At 30.1% G+C, this 6,899-nt stretch overlaps 1 non-coding gene across 1 annotated transcript; it reads right to left on the bottom strand.

Moving 5' to 3' along the window:
* Positions 1-768: 768 nt before the first annotated feature.
* Positions 769-840, bottom strand: Trnam-cau (transfer RNA methionine (anticodon CAU)). Its single transcript has one exon. It is a non-coding gene; the product is annotated as a tRNA-Met (tRNA).
* Between the last annotated feature and the right edge of the window lie 6,059 nt (positions 841-6,899).

Below are 6,899 nucleotides of genomic sequence, written 5' to 3'. Positions count from 1 at the left end.
ATCAAAAATAGCAAACAATTTATGCATATTGTTCACTTTTATTTAATGTTAAAAGTATACGCGTTAATAATTTTTTGTTTCGAAACGATGTTATTGTTCAAAATTTTTATTTATTTTCTAAATGCCAATTAAACAAGAGATAATGCTTATAATATTCAAATATAAATGATATGAAATTAATGTATGTTTGCAATTTCAAACTAAGTGCTTTTCATTCAACAAAATGAAATTGTATCCACGACATGCATCAACTGTAATTTAAAAAAAATATCTGTAGGTATGTCTTTTTGGTCCGATTAATCTCTGTAACTGATTTTGACAGAAATTTCGCTCGCAAGAAAGTAATACTGTGGGTAGTAACAATCTTATTAGTTATTTGTGTCTTTATCGAAAAATCATTTTGCTAAGGTAGTTTCATTGTCATCAAATCAGGATCTAACAAGAGGATATTTAAGAATTTAATACCGAGGAATAGCCGTATGTTGATTATTATATAGTTTTATCCTTTTTTATATTATAGGTGAATATAATCAACTAGCCCTTTATGCTTGTAGTTTAAAGTGGCAAGATGAATCACAAATCTTAAAATCAATAGTTTTAAGAAAATCTTAATTGGAACATTTTTTAATCGAAGGATTCATAAGAAATGGACCTAGCAAGGTTCTGGTGGGATCATTTTGCGTTATTATATAGCAGCAGTAAAAGCTACTGGTTTTAATTTTTTTTTAACTAAACACAACGTTATAGCAAAAGGATTTGTCTTAAAAATAGCAGAGCGTGGTTTCGATCCACGGACCTCTGGGTTATGGGCCCAGCACGCTTCCACTGCGCCACTCTGCTTCCATTTAAGTTAGTATAATTGGTAGAGAGTTCTTAAAAATATATTTAAAGAAAATAATTTACACAATATAATTTGATGTTATCATAGCGGCCCTTAGATAAAAACCGAGGACCTTGTTTGTTATAGTCTGAACGTCCGACCACTGCAATAATAGATTATTTTACAGACAGGTATATGAATAGTTTTAATACATTAAGTGTATTTACAAAAAGTAATCACGGCTAAAACTACAACACAATTAACTTTTTGATTGATTTGTTGTTCTACAATTACGGCTCAATGAACTGTAAAATTGACAGATGTACAAAATAAAAACACATCTCGAAAGTAGATCTTTAACAAAAGATATAAATTGGTTTACCAAAGTTGGTCTATTTCCAAAATATTGACTTAAACAACAGAGGCAAAATGTTACCAGCCAAATTAAGATAAACAATAAAATAAAATTATTACCTTCAACATTTCATATTTCTCAAAATATATTATAAACTTCTTCAAACAATTTCCATTATCATTTATATTTACATATTAATTGACCAAATTATAAAAAATAATTAAGTAAATAAAAAGTATATCTAAACTGATAAAATATTTCAAATCTTAGGTATCTTTTATTCATCTATTTAAAAATTAATTAGGTATATGTTGTTTGGGTGTCCTTTGACAAGAATGACAAATTTTTATTATTTTTATATTGCGTCACCTTTTCCTAGACTTAATTAATATTCTTTTATTTACTTTTACAACCGTCGGCACTTCAAAGCAATAATGTTTACAATTCTCATTCCGGTCACAATAGGATTACTTAACCGATTTCAAGGAAGTACAATAGCTTAAGAATATTTGTTCGACTACGGCTTTAATTGTGTTAAAGTGAATTCCAGTAATTTTTGTTCCCATCGGTAAGGAGCAACCATTTTGCGTCAGGAGACCGTCATTATTGAAACGTCTGGTTTGGACCACCCGTGACATACGGATAAGTAGTTGAGAAAGCATTTTTTGCATTCATCTAAGAACTGACACACAGGTACAATGGATAAGGAGCTTAAAATTTTAGACTAATACTAATCTCATCACAACAATACTTAAACTAGTTATATGTCTATATTCACTGATCATACTCTTCAGTCGGATAATTAAGTCAATATGTTTTTAAGATATAATGTTATAATGTATTGTTATAATAATGGCCATTTAAGTAATTTTATATAGATTTTTACAAATGTTAAATAATGGTATATTTAACGTTGCATAAACTTTACAAGCGCACAGGCAGTGATGTCCCGATAACTGTTGGTGGCCGAAGTCGAGACTATTCCAAATATTTTACAAATTGCAAGATTGTTTCGAGTGACGAGTCGCGACATCACGACGTCGCTGTAATTTCAATAGATCGATTCCGAGGAAAGTTGTTTAAGTGCAATTTCATAAAAAACATTCCGTATACACCGTTAAGCATTTGCTTAACAATCTTTTTGGTATTAAACATTAAACTATTCTTCTAGTTACTACTGCTACAGCGAGTTTTCCTTATTAGTAGTTGATTGTATAATGTTGCCATATTAAAACAGACGCTGTTTTATTAACAATTAAAAATATTGTGAACAATTTTTATTTTATTCCTATTTCTTTCAGGTAACAGAGAATTTTAAGTGTTTTTGAAAGTTCATCTTGAATCATATTCGATTTTAGGTTCTGAAACTAAAACACATAACAACGTCATATAATCAATTCAAAAGTATCAATATATTAATAGTAATATTAAATTCTCAAAGCATGAAATAATTATCTGCCATAATTTATTTTACTTATTATTGATTTTTGTTTAAATAAACATGAGAGAGAAAACAATTTGTACAACTTTGCGATGCGGTGCAATAGGAATAAATCAAAAAACCGCTGATCATGCTGTAGTTGGCAAGTGTGTCTTCATTCATGGTTGCCTACAACTGAACTGAAAAGCTATAGAGATTCCACGTTTTTTTTAGCAAAAGCCATGGAGTTTTCACGTTGTTTTATCATATACATATAAATAATTTCGAAAAATTATAAGTGTTTGTTTAAAATATAGATATATTGAGGTAAATAAATTCATCTGTGTTTTAAATATTTATATTATTGAGGAAAATAAAATTAAATGTCTGTATTGATAATAATTTTGTCAAAAATAACCTCGTTTCTTATTGGTTTATGGCAAGACATTATAATCTAAAAACTTATGTTCATATAAAATAATAATAAATACTTTTAAAAACATGAATTAATAAGAAAATTAACAAATTTAATCCTGTATTCAAAGTGAATGAATTTAAATTTGTGTATTACAATGGGTTTATTAAAAACACTTAATTAAAAACAATCTTAACTATAAAAGCTGTCAGTGAATATTCATTCAGTTTTAAAACTATATCCTAAAATAACTTATACGAAGCAACTCTATTACTGTTCCATGACAGACGTGGACAGGTTTGAGTAAAAATAGTCTTTTGCAATGGCTACAGACTGACAGACAATACATTCATTATTGAGAAGCATGTATGCTTAGATCATGATCAGAAATGACTGCAATGGAGTCATAACAAATATTTTTCTGAGATTTAAATTTCGAAAACCTTAGATATAAATAAAGTAAAAACAATTGCTGCATTCACCAACTAAGACTTGATTTTATTAATAAATTATTTTATGCGTTCAAAAGAATTACTAAAATATATATTTTTTTAAGTTTTTCGAAAAAAAAACTTTCGGTTTGTTGATTTCATTCCCGTTGTATCATATTTGCGATTTTCTGACTTCACTACTGTTAAAAAAAATATTAAAATAAAATCAATTCAAGTACATTTTTTTTCTTAGAAAAAGTATTTAAACAATTTCCTTTATAGAATGATTTTATAGTGAATAGCCATTCTCCGCGAGCCATAGCAGAACAAAACAAAATAAGAGCTAAAGATCAGCATTCGACGACCGAAATAGTGTTGGACAGTATTCAAAACTCTTTGGAATTACTACACCATTTGTTGTCTTCGTCCATTCAGTAACTCAACGCCTCCTCTTAATCCGTTGCAAGTGGAATTCAGCAGTTATTAGAAGAATATAAATTTGAAATGTCTGATTCTACATACCTCTTCATGAAACAAAAGTGAGATAGTTTAAATTTATTTATTAACTGACTAATCCGTTCCGCCTAGCAAATGTTTTTGGAAGTCGGTGTCGTAAAATTCCATGCACGTAATTCTTGCCCTAATATACACTTTTATAGGCTGTCTAGTTAGCCCTTCGTCCTTATTTTTACGGCTGTAACATACCGTCGTTAAAACAAAGGCATGTTTCTTGATACTTTGAATTTAACAATAATCTGAATCGATTTAATGTTATACTTACAGAGTTATTAAAAAAAATACCGTCAACAACTAGATTTTTACACCAAAAAAACTTTTTTGCAACTAGTCTCATATTTTTTTATGTATTTATAATAATTTCCAACTAATTAACAGTACTTCAACGGCCTCCTTTAGAGTCAGTTATCGTACTTACATTAATTACGTCTTGAAAACAGCGCAGTCTATAAACAAAAGGTAATATACCCTCCACTTAATCTGATTCCTATTATTGCAGTCGTAACGCAACATTCCGTAGGATTTATTACAAAAGAGCTGTTAAGAAAGTTCTTTACTACAAGACGGCATCGAGAGCCTGAATCTGTAAAATGAAGCGTTAGAATGTTTTAAACGAAGCATGATTTATCGAGTCGGCTCGGTTTGAGAGCTAGTCGCCTTTGATGCTTACGCGAAACATTGCTTCGTGCAAAATGGAATTCTAGTTTCACACGCAACAAATGTTCTCATTATCTGATGAACTTTGCAAGGTACGCTTGTTGGAGGGCTATCTAAATATATAGATCCCAACTTACAAGCTTGAGAACGTATTTACGACTAATGTAACAACTAATTTGACCTTTTATATTTTTATCGATTGGCAATAAACTTTCAATCACAGTACTTTTAATCTGCAACATGCGATTAAGCTGTCCTTTAATGGTTCACTATTTTATAAGTACCGAGTGCAAGAAATCAGAAACAGGCATAAGTTTGTTATTGAAGTTTTATTTGTGTCAATAATGTTTTTTGTTTTTACTTAGGTTTACTAATAGAATAAGATACACATTATCTAATATATAAAATTAAAAATATGTTTGTATATAATTTAAGTACTGAAAAAATAAATTTCATATTTTGTTTTGATAAAACTAGTTTATATTCATCATCCAATATCGATAGGCAAGGTAGATTGAAAGCGCAATGGTGTTTCCTGCAGGCATCGTTATGAATCCCTCGCGTGACAAACCGTGATTTCTCGAATAAGATTGCTATTTAAATGATTTTGGCCAACTTATAATATCGCATATCACATTGCCATTAACTACGAGTAAAGCACTTCCCTAATATAGGGTATCTATAAGATTATGCTCAGTTAAAATTAAAATATTTATTGTGTTAAGTGACACTATATAACATAAAATAAATCAATAAAAAAATGTTCTTACAATAACTGTTATAATTTAGTTATAATTATTTGATGTCGCATGAGAATATGTCTTCAACATTATGCATATCCGATATAAGGTCTGCGAAGAAATAATTTGCTTACATCGCTTCTGGGCATTAACATAGGTTCGCAAAAACTTATAATGAACTCGAACATGACATGCACTTCGAATAAAGAATCAGATGAATTACGTAAATTAACTCAAATTATCGAAGAAGCTGGCTGCTCAACGGTGGAACATTATGTATTGCCTGGAGGTGATTTTCTCGTGTCAGGCAAAATATAAATAATTATAATACATTATTGTAGTGCCTCCGAGTTTTTCACGATATAATGTTTATTTTTATAATATATTGATTACTATGTCATTGTTTAGTTTCGACATAAATTTGTCAAAAAAATAAAAATAAACACGCGATCAAATATCACGAACCATAAAGGGATATTTAAAAACCTCCGTACCAAAATTTATAAACTCAATATTATTACGTTGTTGATCCTTTGCACCTTGTAAACATGTCGCTTTAATAGCAAGATTTTGTTTCATTCCATGAACACCAACAATGGATGAGACACCCACAAATGAATGTTTAAACATTAATATTAGATAAACCCACAAAAGGGAAACAGGAAACCACCGATCCAAAGAATCATGAAGCGTAATCAATGCTCAAATAACCACTCAAAAACTTGAGCTTTCTAATGTCTTAAAGATATAACTTTTTTTTGTTTGATATCTTAAAATATTTACTTACAAATGATCGCGAGACTATGAGCTTTTCAAGTTTTGAGAAAGAAAAAGTTTAATGTACAGATCACTGACAAATTTGTTACAGAACAATGAATCGGATATTAAAGTATCTCCTTTCATGACACGGGCGAACGGATGGGACTCTAAGGCTGCGGTCATAGTGGTAAAATCTATACTTAAAAATACTTTGAAATGATTAGAACTATTAAATCAACTGGTAACAATTTTTTGAATCGTCTAGATCTTGTAAATAGATAAAATCTTTATATTTTATAATACATACGTTTCAAGAGAATATAACATTATTTCTTTAATAAAGTAAGAAATAATGGCACTCAATAAATTTAATATATCCTTCAGACAGTTCTCACATACTCATATTTCAATGGGATTACTTGATAATTGCCTGCAATAATTTATCTATCTACAAGCTTACTATAACGGCAGGGACAAGTGCGTGGCATCTAGTAGTCTTAAAGATACAGCCGAGCTATATTTTACCTGAATAAAATCAGTGTCTTTTGCTCATCGCTCATCGCTGCTCTTAATGCCCTGATCTCACGCGATCCGACCGCTTGCAAACCTCTCGTTGGTGTTAAATGTATCCGTCTGCTTGTATCAGGTTACTGTACCAAAGGCGTGGGCATTGACATGTCTTACTTGTTTTGTTTTGTGCATTCGACCATCCTAAAGGTTGACTTTTTACGCGCATCAACTCGACGTCACCGCCTGGTTGGATTACGTTAAACTTGAACCATGTCA

The sequence above is a fragment of the Danaus plexippus genome, chromosome 7 (assembly GCF_018135715.1).
Source record: "Danaus plexippus chromosome 7, MEX_DaPlex, whole genome shotgun sequence".
Taxonomy (NCBI): Eukaryota; Metazoa; Arthropoda; class Insecta; order Lepidoptera; family Nymphalidae; genus Danaus; species Danaus plexippus.
Note: the sequence above shows the minus strand (reverse complement) of the source record. Positions and strands in the feature narration are given on the sequence as shown.